The sequence below is a fragment of the Myotis daubentonii genome, chromosome 2, assembly GCF_963259705.1.
Source record: "Myotis daubentonii chromosome 2, mMyoDau2.1, whole genome shotgun sequence".
NCBI classification, from domain to species: Eukaryota; Metazoa; Chordata; class Mammalia; order Chiroptera; family Vespertilionidae; genus Myotis; species Myotis daubentonii.
This window is the reverse complement of record NC_081841.1, coordinates 102,557,068-102,572,755: the sequence shown is the minus strand read 5'-3', so window position 1 is coordinate 102,572,755 and position 15,688 is coordinate 102,557,068. Positions and strand designations below refer to the sequence as shown.

Below are 15,688 nucleotides of genomic sequence, written 5' to 3'. Positions count from 1 at the left end.
CTTTCCGCATCTCCCACACTCCTTTCCCCCCCAAGAATAGTCAGTCCATTCCCTTTCTATGTCCCTGATTCTATTATGATCACCAGATTATTTATTCACTTGATTCTTAGATTCACTTGTTGATAGATGTGTATTTGTTGTTCATAATTTGTATCTTTACCTTTTTCTTCTTCTTCCTCTTCTTAAAGGATACCTTTCAGCATTTCATATAATACTGGTTTGGTGGTGATGAACTCCTTTAGCTTTTCCTTATCTGTGAAGCTCTTTATCTGACCTTCAATTCTGAATGATAGCTTTGCTGGATAAAGTAATCTTGGTTGTAGGTTCTTGGTATTCATCACTTTGAATATTTCTTGCCATTCCCTTCTGGCCTGCAAAGTTTCTGTTGAGAAATCAGCTGACAGTTGTATGGGTACTCCCTTGTAGGTAACTGATTTTCTTTCTCTTGCTGCTTTTAGGATTCTCTCTTTGTCTTTTGCTCTTGGCATTTTAATTATGATGTGTCTTGGTGTGGTCCTCTTTGGATTACTTTTGTTTGGGGTTCTCTGCGCTTCCTGGACCTGTAAGTCTATTTCTTTCACCAGGTGGGGGAAGTTTTCTGTCATTATTTCTTCAAATAGGTTTTGAATATCTTGGTCTCTCTCATCTTCTGGCACCCCTATAATTCTGATGTTGGTACGCTTGAAGCTGTCCCAGAGGCTCCTTACACTATTTTCGGATTCTTTTTTCATTTTACTTTTCCAGTTGGGTGTTTTTTGCTTCTTCGCGTTTTGAATCTTTGACTTGATTCTTGTGATCCTCTGGTCTGCTGTTGGGTGTCTGTATAATATTCTTTATTTCAGTCAGTGTATGCTTAATTTCTAGTTGGTTCTTTATCACAACCTTGAGGGTCTCATTAGATTTCTTGAGGATCTCACTACATTTATCGGCGGTCTCACCAGTCTTTTCGAGGGCCTTACTAAGTTTATCGGCAGCTTCTAGACAGTTCTTGAGAGACCTTAAAAGTGTGGTTTTGAGCTCTATATCTTCCATTTCTGACATTTGCGTCCTCTTTCTTTGTCTCTGCATTTTTTTATCTTTTCTTGGTGCACCCCCTAGTGGTCTTTGTGCGCAGTCTTGTAGTTAAGCCTTGATTGTTGTCGGTAATACCAGGGGTGATTTGACCTTCAGACTAACTGGCTATGAGAGTCAGCTGTGTCTGCAGTGGGAGAGCTTCTGTGCTGGATCTCTAGGGCGGTGCTAATCTAGCCTTTGCCTGAGGCTATCCTGCAAATGGCTCTGCACAGGGCTTGGGCGGGGCGGGTCCCCGGGGATCTACAGGGCGGGCTGGAGCGAGCAGTTATGGCTGCTCTCAGTTCTGTCCCTAGGGGCTCTGCCTCTCAGAGTCCCAGCAACCATTGCAAACCTCGGAGAGAAAGCTGCCTTCGAGTTCCGACCGAAGCCAGACAGTCCCGCTTCTCCCGTTTGAGTCTGGGTCTCCAGAGACTCGCCCAGGTCTGGAGCTCAGAGTCTGAAACTCCCTCCCGATTGAAAACAACAACCGCACCCTCCGCCGCCAGCCCGCTCCTCGAGCGCACTCCGCACCTGAGTATTTCACTTCAGCACTGCGCCTCCTCTGAGTCTGGGTATGATATTCTCTTTCCTCCTAGTTGTAGAATTTCCACTCAGCCAGCCTTCCTGTGGTTCTGGATGATGTCTTTTCTGTCCTTTAGTTATATCTCTGAATTGGTTGTTCGAGGCAGCAATCTCCGGCATTAACCTATGCCGCCATCTTGGTTTCTCCCGTTATTTTTTTTTTAATATACTTTATTGATTTTTCACAGAGTGGAAGGGAGAGGGATAGAGAGTTGGAAACATCGATGAGAGAGAAACATCGATCAGCTGCCTCCTGCACACCTCCTACTGGGGATGTGCCCACAACCAAGGTACATGCCCTTAGCCGGAATTGAACCTGGGACCTTTCAGTCCACAGGCCAACGCTCCATCCACTGAGCCAAACTGGTTAGGGCTGTAGTTCATTATTAATAATTATGTATAACAGCATATTGTAAAAATTAAGTTACAAAACTTTTATTAAAACATTTCTCACATATCGTTATATTGGCTGGGCTGCAAAAATATTCATTTGACATGCTTGATTGACAACCTCATGGCTGAAACACCTAGTCCCAGAAGAACCCACCCTCTGTGAGGCCCACCCTTTCAGCCCATATTGCCTGTAACCTATAACGGTTATACTTGCTCACTTTCCCATGCCTGTAATTCTTACTTTCCCATGTAACCTTTGTCCTTCTACCCAATATAAGCAGCTGGCATGTGGGGAGAGGGAGAGCAGATTTTTGTGGATGACCTGCTGCTCTCCCACACTGCAGGTAGTATTGCAATAAACGCTCACATATGATTCAACCCTGTCTCTGCTTAATTGGTTCAAATAGTGCCAGGCAGCCCGGACCCTTGGTTATCTGGTTACAGTTAAGCACAGGAAGGGCTTAGCATAGGTCCAGGAACATAAGTAGGGCCAAATAAATGGACATTCTCTTCCAGTCTTTAGATAAAAATACTTCCCAGATCAATGAACATGGGTTGATATAATCAGTACCCTTCCCATCTTATTTTGATACCCACAGGTGCCTGGCACTTAAATGCACAAAACACCAAGTGTCAAAGAAAAGCACATGATTGGACTCCACAGTGGGGAAGGGTTTGCTTCCTGGAGCCAAGCCCTCAGAGCACAACGACAAGCTCAGGCCTCTCCTTGGCCCAGCCTACGTCAGAACTCTCTTCGAATCACAGTTCTCCTTTCCTAACATCTGCTACCAGTTGTTGGCTCACGTGGATCAACTTAGGTTTATTCATGCTCTGCTCTGATTTTCTGACCTGAAAGCAAGTAGGAAAAGAATCCATAAGAAAGCAAACATTTCACATCTTTGAGGATGTTGAAGGCACGTACTGAAGTAGGACTTCTGACAGCTGGGCTGGTACTTGTTTGTTGACTGTACTTCAGAGCCTTTCCCACTCTGGGTGCCGATTCCTGGGCACTAATAGCCATAGCCTCTCTGGCTGTAGGTTTCACCTCCTTCCCTCTGATTCTTGCCTTTCCCTGACTTCCCTGAGCACATGCTTCCTCGCCTTCCCCCTACTATCATGCCTGGAGTGAGGCCCTGGACCTGGTCTCCCCCAGAGGGTAAGCCTGGTTTCCTTGCCAGCTTCACCCCAGAGTTTCACTTCTAACATCTCCTCTGCTCCCACCTAAAAGGGGAACCCAGGCATCAGCTCTCATAAAATGCATCCTGATTTCTGTCTAAATCTTTATTTTACATGTAACTTGTAAGGGGCTCTTGACAGTGGCAATGTGAAACATTTATTCCACGTGAGTGCCAATAAATGGTTCTCTTCACTAGAATGTCTATACATTGGCTTTCAGTAACAAGCATTATCCCACTGGCTTCCAAATATAAACAGATTTAAAATGCATCATGCAAAACACCAGAGTTTATTGTAAAGATTCAGGAATGGGCCAGGGATCCCAGAGACAAGGATGTACCCTGGCCTTAGGAATGTGCTGGGAGCTGAAACTGAACTTGAAACCTCTCTCTGCTACTCACTCTGCTCTTTTCTATGTATTTCTTCCTTCTTCTCTTGCCCTTGGCACACTGGTTTCCTCTGTTGTTTTGGTGTAAAGAATGGAAAACATCACCTCTGATAGCTGCTGCATTGACATGTTAGAGGTCCAGGCGCCCAGAGGGAGAACTCCAATCTATTAATTTTAATTCCAAATCCAAGAGAAGGGACATTTGGGGCAAGCACTTGCCTCATCATCTCTAGAGGAAGGGTGGGGTCAAAGTAGCTGCCAGAGTTAATGCATTAATAGTTTTAAAGCACCCTTTATATAATGAGCATTATAACTAATTAAAAATAAAGGTGCAGTTGATTTTAAGGAAGAGAGAAAATAAAACTTTGTTGCTCCTCACTCTTTGTTTTCTGATCCCTCAAGAATGAGGCAGAGAAAAAGTCCAGGCAGAGACCTGGAGCCAACTTCCTTTGAGACAGTCAGTGGGCATCAGAACCAGGCATTGTTCTCTACTAAATGCCAAAGGAAAAAATAAAAACACAGGAAAAGACCCCAAATTATTCTTCCCATCCCATTGAGCACAAGTAAACCAGTGCTCTAGACAGCAGGGCAGGGTGAGCCTGGGGAATCTGTATCTGTACCAGTTGTACTAAGGGAGCGGGCAATGTCCCTCCCGGAAGGCTGGAGTGAGGGAGGAAGGAGGAGAGTGGGAGTGGGGGAAGGGCATTCAGATGCACACTGTCTTGAAAGGGAGTCTGACTAATGACTAAACTAATTCCATTGGAGCCACCTGAGTTCCCCAAGAAGGGACTGTACATCATGGAGCACACGGACAGTGATAGGGAGAAGAAGCCTGGTCTGGCAATTGTCCCAACAAGAATAGTGTTTTAGAGTGCTGTAGTGGGGATAGGCTTTGCTGTATAGACCTTAATTTCTCAGGAACCCTGGCTCAAAAGCAGGGAGAAAATGGACTGAATGAGTGCCCTCAGGCCGTGGTTCTCAACCAGCAGTGATTTTGCCAGCCTCCCACACCATTCCTCCTAGGAAGCATGTGGCAATGTCTTGGGACATTTTGGGGGTAGAGGATGCTACTGATCTATTGGGCAGAGGCCAGGAATGCTGCTCAATATCTTATAGTGCACAGAATAGGCTATGTGAGAACTCTGTGTGTCACCAAACTGGGTGGGCCCAAGCTGCCCGAGAAAGTGTGGCTTGCTGAGGACATAACTCTACCTGAAAACTTCGATGCCCGGGAAAACTGGCCAAACTGCCCAACCATCAAGGAGATCAGAGACCAGGGTTCCTGTGGCTCCTGCTGGGCATTTGGAGCTGTGGAAGCCATTTCTGACCAGATCTGCATCCTTACCAATGGGCATGTCAACGTGGAGGTGTCTGCTGAGGACCTGCTCACCTGCTGTGGCTTCCAGTGTGGAGAAAGCTGTAATGGGGGCTTTCCCTCTGGTGCTTGGAACTTCTGGACAAAAAAAGGCCTGGTGTCTGGTGGCCTCTATGACTCCCATGTAGGTTGCAGACCCTACTCCATCCCTCCCTGTGAGCACCATGTGAATGGCTCTCGGTCCTCATGCACAAGGGAAGGGGGGGAAACCCCGCAGTGTAGCAAGATCTGTGAGCCAGGCTACACCCCATTCTACAAAGAAGATAAACACTACGGATGCAAGTCATACAGCATCCCCAGTAGCGAGAAGGAGCTCATGGCAGAGATCTACAAAAATGGCCCAGTGGAGGCAGCCTTCTCCGTGTATTCAGACTTCCTGATGTACAAGTCTGGCATGTACCAGCATGTCACTGGAGAAATGGTGGGAGGCCATGCAGTCCGCATTCTGGGCTGAGGGTAGAGAATGACACCCCCTACTGGCTGGTAGGCAACTCCTGAAACACCGACTGGGATGACAATGGCTTCTTTAAAATCCTCAGAGGACAGGATCACTGTGGAATTGAGTCGGAGATTGTGGCTGGACTCCCCTGCACAGACCAGTACTGGAAAAGGATCTAACCTGCTGTGGGCCCTTCCAGCCAGCCCTGGGGCAGTGTTTCCTGAAATACAGCCAGTGGGGCTGGGGGTGACATGAGGGATAGGAATGCCTTTTATTCTTTGAGTACAAAGGGGTTTTAGACAGGGCCCGAAGGACTGGACTGGGCCAAACCTTGTGTCTACCATGACAGCAGTCTTCCAAGGAGACACATCCAAGGCCTGGCTACCTCCCAGGCCACTCAGTGGACTGTTGTCACAATGCACTTAAACCACTGTTACGTGCAACGCAAGTCCTTCCCCCTTAGACTAGTGCTGCTCGGCTCTTCCTGCAACCACCTCCACATCCTTAGTCCTTCTCCATCTGTGCATCCCAGGGAGCATGATAGGCCTACAGGGTTCGCAGTTTTTCCAAAGGAACGAAAGGTGGATTTCCTAATGGTAGCTTCCCATGCATCCCACCATCTGAGCAAGCAGCTTTCTAATTTGGAAATAGGTTGAGAAGAGAAATAGTGGGGCAGCCCTTTGGAAAAAGCCACTCTCCCGGGGCTCCTGCATCTGTCGAGCTTTGCAGTGTTGCTAACCTGCTCTGATCTTGGCATGATTTTTAAATAGAAGTTTTATTTTTGTGTGCACCTCAGCTGATCATGAGAATGAGGTAGTCTAATGTTGGACGAGCTGTACTAGTTTTACCAACTGTCTCCTTAAAACAAACTGGGTGGTCTTGATTTGACTGACTTACTGACCTCTTAATACAATGAAAATAGAGAGAAACCAGCCTTTATTGTTTAAAAAAATCACTGCTATACCCTTTTAAAGAAGGAATACTGTGCCAATAAAAGGTTTCTCCTTCAATAAAAAAAATAAATAAATAAATCAGTTTTCTTTTCTATAAAATTAGAGACCCAGTGCACGAAATTCGTTCATGTGTCCAGTCCCTAGGCCTGGCCGGTGATCAAAGTGTGAATGTCTGGCATGGAAAGGCAGGTCCCAGCTGACCTGTGGGCCCTGGGCAGCAACTGGGCCCCCATGCCCTCGCACGCCCCCCTCTGCCTGAGTCTCGGTGCCTGAGTCTGCATGCAGAGATTTGGTGAATGCGGCTGAAAAAGGCGTGCCGGGCTGCAGCATGGGCCTCTGGGCTCCCCAGCAGAGCCACACAAAATCTGGGTGGGCAGCACGCTCTCTCCCGGCCGGCCTTGCAGACCGGCTTCTGGGTGAATCCATAGAGAGCCTGACTGGCCCCTGCAATCCGTAGCTGCGGCTGGCTCACCCAGAAGAGGCCGCACAGGTGTGGGGTGAGCACGTTGCAGGCACCCAGCACCTGAGCACATGGGGAGGGGTGCCTTCCCCAGCATGCGAGCCCTGGCATCCTGAGGAAGGGTAGCAGGGGGAGTGAGAGTAAGCTCAGCAGACACTCCACATTCTCACTGCACCTCTGTCCCCATCACCCCCACCCCCAGGTAGCAGGTGAGAGATGGCAGCCCCTCCGCCCGCCCCTGCCTGGACACCTTGGGAGGTTGGTTGCCGCCACCCACCCCCAGTCCCCCATCCCAGCCTGGGGCTGGCCCTGATCGGGTGATCAGGGCCTGCCAGAAGTTCTGCACCACTCCCTGGTGGTCAGCGCACATCATAGTGAGTGGTCAAACTTCCGGTTGAGGGGACAATTTACATATTAGGCTTTTATTATATAGGATGGGAGTGGCAGTATTACTACCTCCCAGGTCTTTGTAAAGAGTAAATGACATAATGCATGACAGTGTGTTCACCACAGAAGACTTTCACTAGAATCTGAAGCAAGGGTTCCTTTCAGGAAGCAATGCCAGGTGGAGGAGCAGCTGGTAGTGGGAGCAAAAACTGAGTATAGGTGATGAAGTGAGCTAGAGTTTGAGGAAAAGATACTTCAGACATTCTTTTCCCTGGGGGCTTGTAAAACAAGGAATGAAGAGTGGTGAGAGGACTCAGCCATTACCCAAAAGAACCAAAAAGTCACTGTTGGGTTGGACATGAAGACTAGTCAGTGAAAATGTCCTTGTTGGGTAGGGACTCATCCAGATACCAGTCCAGGAGTAAAAAGGTACTTTACAATCTCCTGTGAACCTCTCTTCTCTCAAGGAAATTTGAATTACCTTTTCGGAGCTTCCAAGCATTTCCCCTTGAATAGGCCCCACACTCACCTAGTGAGCCACTGTCTTAAGAAGGGTCAAGACACTTTCTAGTCAAGATGCAGATGATGCAGCTGGAGCACCACCTCAAAGTAGGAAGGAGTGTTGGAAATACTTTTAGAACCACTAACACAGGGCGGGGGGTGGGGGGGAGGGAACTATTTTTCTGCCAAGGGCCATTGAGATATTTATAACATCATTCATGGGCCACACAAAATTATCAGCTTAAAAATGAGCCTCCTACATTTGGCCAAACATTTAATTAACTCACCCCTAATGCCTTGGGAGGGCCAGACCAAATGATTTCGCGGGCTTTATATGGCCCACAGGCTGGATGTCCCCCACCCCTACTATAGAGTGTGATAAGTACTATAATAAAGAATGAACAGAACACTTTAAATATGAGATGATGGTCTCCAAAGAAAATTTGATGCTGTTAGCAAAAGAAGGAAGAATGAATGCTAGGTAGGTAAAAACAACAAAATCCACTTGGAGAGAATAGAAGAAAGTTTCTGGTGACAAACCATGCCATGACCTATTCAACACTTTTAATCAGGATCTTGGATGGAGACACTATTGGTGGACCTAGAAAAGTAGGATATGAATGACTGGACTACCTTGTAAAGGGTTTTATAGGTCATAACATATGGGAAAATCCTAGATTAAGGTTAAACAATAACTACATACATTCTCAAACTCCCATTAAAATATCCCCAATGGTGAAACAGTAGAAGAATAAAAATAAAGAATGACAAGCAAGGGTATATTGTTATTTAACACTGGAAAATTGGAAACTGCCAACACACTATATTGCACAACTCCAAGGAATATTATTCATATAAGTCTATGAGAATGATGCTCTTGGAATTGTGTAATTATGCTTGTGCATCTGTCCATGGCAGTCCTGGAAATGAAAATATAATTATTAGAAAGGAGAAGAAAAGTTATCATTATTTATAGATAATGTAATTTGTACAGAAAATTTAAGAAAAGAAAAACTATCAGAATAATTGAGCTAGGTGACATGATATAAGATAAATATAAAAATATATAGTGCTGCCTGGCCTGCGTGGCTCAGTGGTTGAGCACTGACCTATGAACCAGGAGGTCACAGTTGAATTCCAGGTCAGGGCACATGCCTGAGATGTGGCCTCAATTCCCAGTGTAGGGCATGCAAGAGGCAGCCGATCAATGATTCCCTTTCATTGTTGATGTTTCTCTCTCTCTTCTCTCCCTTCCTCTCTGAAATCAATAAAAATATATTTTAAAAAACCCAACAACATAGTGTTTTTATACAAAAATAGTCAATTAGAGCATATAAGAAGAAAAAAATCCCTGTATGTTAGAAATAAACTTTCCCCAACAACAACAACAACAACACACATACACACACACACACACACACACACACACACACACACGCACAATCTATGAGCAAATGACAAGATACTATAGACTGAATATTTGTGTCCCCCCTAAATTCATATGTTGAAACCTATTTCGCCAACATGATAGTATTTGGAGGTGTGGCTTTTGTGGGGTGATTAGCTCATGAGGTTGGAGCCCTCATGAATGGTATCAGTGCCCTTATAAAAGAGACCCAAAGAACTCCCTCCCCACTTCCACCAGGTGAAGACACAGTAAGAAGACAGTTGTCTATGAACCAGACACTAAATCTACCAGCACCCTAACCTTGGACTTCCCAGCCTCTAGAACTATGGAAATAAATTTCTATTGTTTATAAGCCACCCAATCTATGGTATTTTTGCTTTAGCAGTTTAAGCAAACTAAGATATGAGACATACCATGTTACTGAATGGAAAAAAATGCATTCTGTAAACAAGCCTTTCTTTAATATCTATATATTTTTTTGTTAATCCTCACCTAAGGATATTTTTCATTTAGCATAGTGTTTTAATGGTTCATCCTTGTTATAACATCCCTGTTAATGGACATCTGGGCTGTTTCTCCTTTTTGGCTGTTATGAATAGTGCTCTATGAACATGTGTGTCCATGTATTTGTTTGAGTACCTGATTTCAATTCTTTGGGGTATAGACCTAGGAATCGAATTGCTGAGTCATATGATAATCATATATTTAACTTTTTGAGAAACGAACAAACTTTCCCACAGCAGTTGAACAATTTACATCCCCACTATCAATGCACAAGCATTCCCACTTCTCCACATCCTCGTCAACACCTGCTAGTTTCCATTTTTTAAAACTGCAGCCAGCCTAGTGGGTATGAAGTGGTACCTCACTGGTTTTATTTGTATTTCCCTAATGACCAATAACATTGAGCATAGTTTCAGATGCCTGCTGGCCATTTGCATATTATTTTTGAAGAAATGTCTATTAGAATCCTTTGCCCATATTTTAACCAGGTTATTTATTTTTTATTGTTAATCTGTAAGAGGTGGATTTTTTTCCAAAAGGTTATCAAGGCTGAGTATTCTTTTTCAATCCTTACTCGAGGATAGAGATGTTTTTATTGATTTTTAAAGAGACAGGAAGAGAGAGAGAGGGAAAAGAGAGAGAGAGAAACATCAATATGAGAGAGAAACCTCAATCAGTTGTCTCCCATACATGTTCTGACTGGGGTTTGAACCTGCAACGTAGGTATGTGCTCTGACCAGCAATCGAACCCTCAGTCTTTTGGTATAATGATGCTCCAACCAACTCAGCCACCTGGCCAGAGCAAGAGCTTGCTTGTTTTCTTAATATTCTGAATACAAGTTCCTTAAAGAATTTGTATTTCATCCTACCTTTCATCCTTCTCTCCTTCACTCAGGGTCAGATTTGTCTCATGGTCTGATGGCCCTCCTTGTTTTCCTCCACTAACTCCCTAGTTTAGTAAATATTTTTTCCCCATTATGGAGATTGTCTTTTCACTTTCTTGATAAATGCTCCTTTTTAAAAAATTATCTTTATTGTTGAAAGTATTATAGATGTCCTCCTTTTTTACTTTCCCATTGACCCTCAACCCTACACCCAGCCCTGCCAGGCCTTCACCACATATTATCTGTGTCCATGAGATATTCATGTAAATTCCCAGGTTAATCTCTTCCCATCCACTATCCACCCTCACCTTCCCTCTGATATTGTCAGTCTGTTCCATGCTATTATGTCTCTGCATCTATTTTGTTCAGCACTTTATTTTTTTCTTTAGATTCCATATAGGAGATCATGTGATACTCGTCTTTCTCTGACTGGGCTATTTTGCTTAGCATGATACTCTCCAGGTCTCTCCATGCTGACTCAAAAGGTAAGAGATCCTTCTTTAGTATTATGAAGTGGCCTTCCATATCTCTTGTTATGGCCTTCACTTTGAGGTCTATTTTGTCCGATATAAGTATTGCTGCCTCAGCTTTCTTTTCCTTTCCATTTGCCTGAAAGATATTTTTCCATCCCTTCACTTTCAGTCTGTGTGAGTCCCTTCTAATGAGGTGGGTCTCTTGTAGACAGCAAATGTATGGGTCATGATTTTTTATCCATTCAGCCACTCGATGTCTTTTGGTTGGAGCATTTAGCCCGTTTACATTTAAAGTTATTATTGAAAGGTACTTGTTTGTAGCCATTTCTTTTTTTGTGTGGCTGTTTTCTTTCTGAGCTTTTTATTTCTTCTTTTTACACCAGTCCCTTTAGCATTTCTTGCATTGCTGGCTTGGTGGTGATAAACTCCCTTAGCCTTTTTTTATCTGTGAAGCTTCTTATTTCCCCTTCAAGTTTGAATGATAGCCTTGCTGGATAGAGTATTCTTGGATTCAGTCCTTTGCTTTGCATCACTTTGTAAATTTCCATCCATTCTTTTCTGGCCTGATGTGTTTCTGTTGAGAAATCATTTGATAATCTAATGGGAGATCCCTTGTATGTAACTTTCCATCTCTCTCTTGCAGCCTGTAAGATTCTCTCTTTGTCCTGAACATTTGCCATGGTAATTATGATGTGTCTTGGTGTGGGTCTTTTCGGGTTCACCTTGTTTGGGACTCTCTGGGCTTGTGTGACTTTTTTCTTCCCCACCTCAGGGAAGTTTTCTGATATTATTTCTTCGAATAGGTTTTCTAATCCTTGTTCCTCTTTCTGTTGTTCTGGCACCCCTATTATTCCTATGTTGTTTCGTTTCATGTTGTTCCAAAGCTCCCTTAGACTCTCCTCCTGTCTTTTAATTTTTTTCTCCAATTGAAGTACAGTTTGGGTGTGTTTTGCTTCCTTGTCTTCTAATTCACTAATTTGGTCTTCCGCTTCTCCTATTCTACTCTTGATACTTTCAATGGTGTTTTTTATTGCAGCTATATCACTCTTCATTTCTTCTTGGGTCTTACTTAAGTTGTTGATTTTTTCATCTGTTTCATCTTGCTTCTTGCATAAGTTGTCGATTTTTTCCTCCATCCGGTTTATGCACTCTAGGACCCTTATTCTGAATTCTTTTTCTGTCATGTTGCATGCCTCTGTATCACTTAGCCGCTTTTCTGGCGAGTCCTCCTTTTCTTTCCTTTGGGGATTTCTTTGTCTACCTATGTTTGATCTCACTGACATATATAGATATTGAGTCATTCAGTGGCTGCTCCCTAGGTGGCAGTGGCTCCTCGGACTGTGGTTGCTCCTTGGGCAGTTGTGGTAGCAGCTGCTCCTCTGTTGGTAGCAGGTCCTCTGATGGGTGCTGTTCACAGCTGTTGTGGCTCTTCTGGCTGGTGAAGGGAGGCTTCACACACAGCAGCTGTTCCTCAGACAGAGCGTGTGGTGATCAGGAGGCCGCTGTTGCTTGGATCTGCTTTCTGTGGGGAGAAGCAGGGCTCCTCTGAGATCACGTAGTCGCGCTGCTTGAGAGCCGTTGTTGCCGGGTTAGTAGCTGGTCTCTGGATGCCGGTAACAGCCACTCAAGATGGCATGGTCTCCCCGGCTGAGCCGCGAGATCCTTCTTTTTTACAACTCCATAGTATTCCATGGTATAGTCTGGGTTGTTTCCAAATCTTAGCTATTGTAAATTGTACTGCTATGGACATAGCGGTGCATATACTAATTTTCTGATTGGTGTTTTGGGTTTCTTAGGATATATAATAAATGTTCCTCGATGCACAAAAGTTTTTGATTTTGATGAAGTCCAATTTTTCTACATTTTCTTTGGTTACATGTGCTTTTGTGTCATATCTAAGAATCCATTGCCCAACTTAAGGCCATGAAGACTTACCACTATGGTTTCTTCTGAGAGCAACTGCTGACTTTGATTAGAGACCTCCATGATGGCTTTTTCAAACCTTCCTCAGACTCCAGAGCATTCCAGGATGCTTTCATCCTACCTTTCATCCTTTTCTCCTTCACACAGGGTCAGATTTGCATCATGGGCTGACAGCCCTCCTTGCCTTCCCTCACTAACTCCCTAGTTTCCCTTACGTCTCTTAATAATATCCTTGCACATTTAATCCTGTCTTGGTACTTGCCTCTCAGACTTGGTACTTGATCCAGACTAAGACAAGATGGAAATATTTGTCTATTTAAATACTGGGAAATGTTTCAAATTTTTTCTATATTTATCAAGAGTAGTAATTCAATTTTTAGGATTCAGTCTTCAGAGGAACTGGTAATCAGGGATACAAATAAAGCTTAAGCTTATGGAGAGGGCTGTTTCAAATAATCCTAAACTGTCGTTCAGAGCCTGGCATTCTGCTGAACATCCAGATGAGGCTGGTGTCCTGATCCTTCCACATATATTTTGCACAAGTTGATGTGATGAGGATGGGTAGTAACTAATGGAGGCTTGGGTGCGTAGGTATCTGGGCCAGAGGCTAATGACAGGAAATACGGAAGAAATTATACTCTCCCTTTTTGCATAAAATGTGTGGCCTGGTGTTGCTCACACTGAGTGCTGGTGGGGACTGTTTCCACCTTCAGCAATGGACACATTGAGAGCAACAAGACGCAGTGTTTTTGGCAGGGGTCAGCCTGTCACAGGGGACAAGTGGTCATGCTAAAGATCCTCCCTTAAAGGATTTGTGAGTAAACAGACAGGCAAAAAAGGGTGCTGATGTCCCTGAGCACGTGTAAATCACCTTCTGGAATCTCCCAGGAGAAGACTTTGAAGAGAGGTTCAAGGTTAAGGACCAGCTGATGGGGACTGTTGAGCCCCAGAATGAGGTTATACTATCAGTTAGGGTACCTCTGGCTGCAAATACCAGAAAGCCTATTCTCAGGTGGCTTGACTTTCATTATTGGGACTTTCGTTATTTCACCCAGAGAAGTCCAGAGGTGGAGCAGTTCCCGGTGAGGCACTTTGAGGCTTCAGCTTGTCTTCTCCACCATTCTCCCTGCTCTGCCTTCCTCTCTGTGCTGTCTCTTCTCTCACTTGAGGCTGAAGGTCCAGAAAGAGATGGGCCTCCCCTCCCCTTTCTGGATGTTGTCATGCTCTGGATAAAAAAGGGGGACACTCTTTTTTTCTGAGAATAAAAAAAGACTTTTGGAGGAGAAAATGGCGGAGGTATAAACGGATGTGTCCTGTGCCTTGTCCTGGAGCAGATAAGGGTGAGCAGCTGAAACGGGTAACATACAGCTCGAATAGGCAGAGGATTTTCAGCTGAGAGACTGTCTGAAGCTGGGAAAGATCGAGAATTCCCAGAAAAAAAAAGGACGGTTGGAGACTGTGGCTGAAACCTCTCTCCGTGCGCCAGCTCAGCAGCGGAGACTGCGCCATCTTGGGTAGCTGTTGCTGGCGTCCAGAGATCAGCTTCTAACCTGGAAACAGGGGATCTCAAGCAGCGTGACTGCGTGAACTCAGAGGAGCACTGCTTCTTCTCACGGAAAGGTTGGACATCCCCTAAAGGTGCAGTTTGCAGTTCGGGTTGGAGGGAGGGCCGAGCTCGTGCGCGCGGGGCGAAATCTGCGCCCCACAGAGTCCACGGCCGTTGGGACCAGCGTGACCCGCTAGTGGGGAAGGGGCCCCACTGGGCTGCTGGCAGAAGGGAACGCTAAAAATAAGCCCATAGCTGGACTGGATGTAAAAAAGCAGCCTTGGACTTTGCCAGTGTCCCGGCTGCTTGGTGCCAGGGGCAAGTGGGCGCACGGAGACTGTGCGCAGACCTGGAAGGTGGAGGCTTGCGTATTCACACAGAGTATCAGGCTCTTGTTACAGTTCCCCTTAGATCCGTGCATTTGATTATTAAACCCAGTGCATGTAGGGGTCATTCGCAGAGCCTGTAGGGGAAAGTTCTTTTTGGGGAGCCTGGGAAACAGAGCGGGCAGTAACCATTAAAGAACCAGCTCTGGGCAGTGGACTTTACCAAATCAGTTTCAAGTACCATAGAGAAAAAAAACCCTACTGATAGAGAGGACTTATAACCTCGGAGGTCAATCCAGACACACTGCCACCCAGAGGCAGAGCCACGAACTGTCTCTTCTGTGATCACAAATAAAGGTAGTCTGGTAAACAAATACAACCTGCCTTAAAATCAGGACTGTGGTTTACAGCATGGAGGGACAGTGTATCGCAGGGAAATCCAACACTCTCCTGAATGCCTGGCAGGACTAAGGCGTGCCAAAAAGAAGAGTAGAAGATCTGAAGCACCTTCACTACTGCATGTTTTTATATATTTTTAAATTCTTTTTTCACCATTTCATTAAGAACCTATTTTATTATTTTTTTTCATCACTTGATTTTACCTTTTTAATTACCACATTTTTTAAACCAGTATTATTGCTATCATTTAACCATTTTTTCAAGTGTCATTTTATTTCTTATTTATTTTTTATTTTTCTTTATTTTATTTTGGGATTAGTGTTCTACACTCTATTTTCATCGTTCCTTTAGCATCATTTCTCTCTATCTCACATTTACCCTTAAGCCAAAACTCTCTTCCTCACTTTTCCCCTTTTGCTGTCCTGTTTCTCTTACCCTATTCCTGCTTTAGATTTTCCCTATTCCTTCTTTTCACTCACTGTCTAAATTTCACCCTACTTATATATCTAATTTCCAAT

General features: G+C 44.6%; 1 pseudogene; it reads left to right on the top strand.

Moving 5' to 3' along the window:
- Nucleotides 1-4,656: 4,656 nt before the first annotated feature.
- On the top strand, nucleotides 4,657-6,402 carry LOC132226633 (cathepsin B-like; annotated as a pseudogene).
- Nucleotides 6,403-15,688: the final 9,286 nt, after the last annotated feature.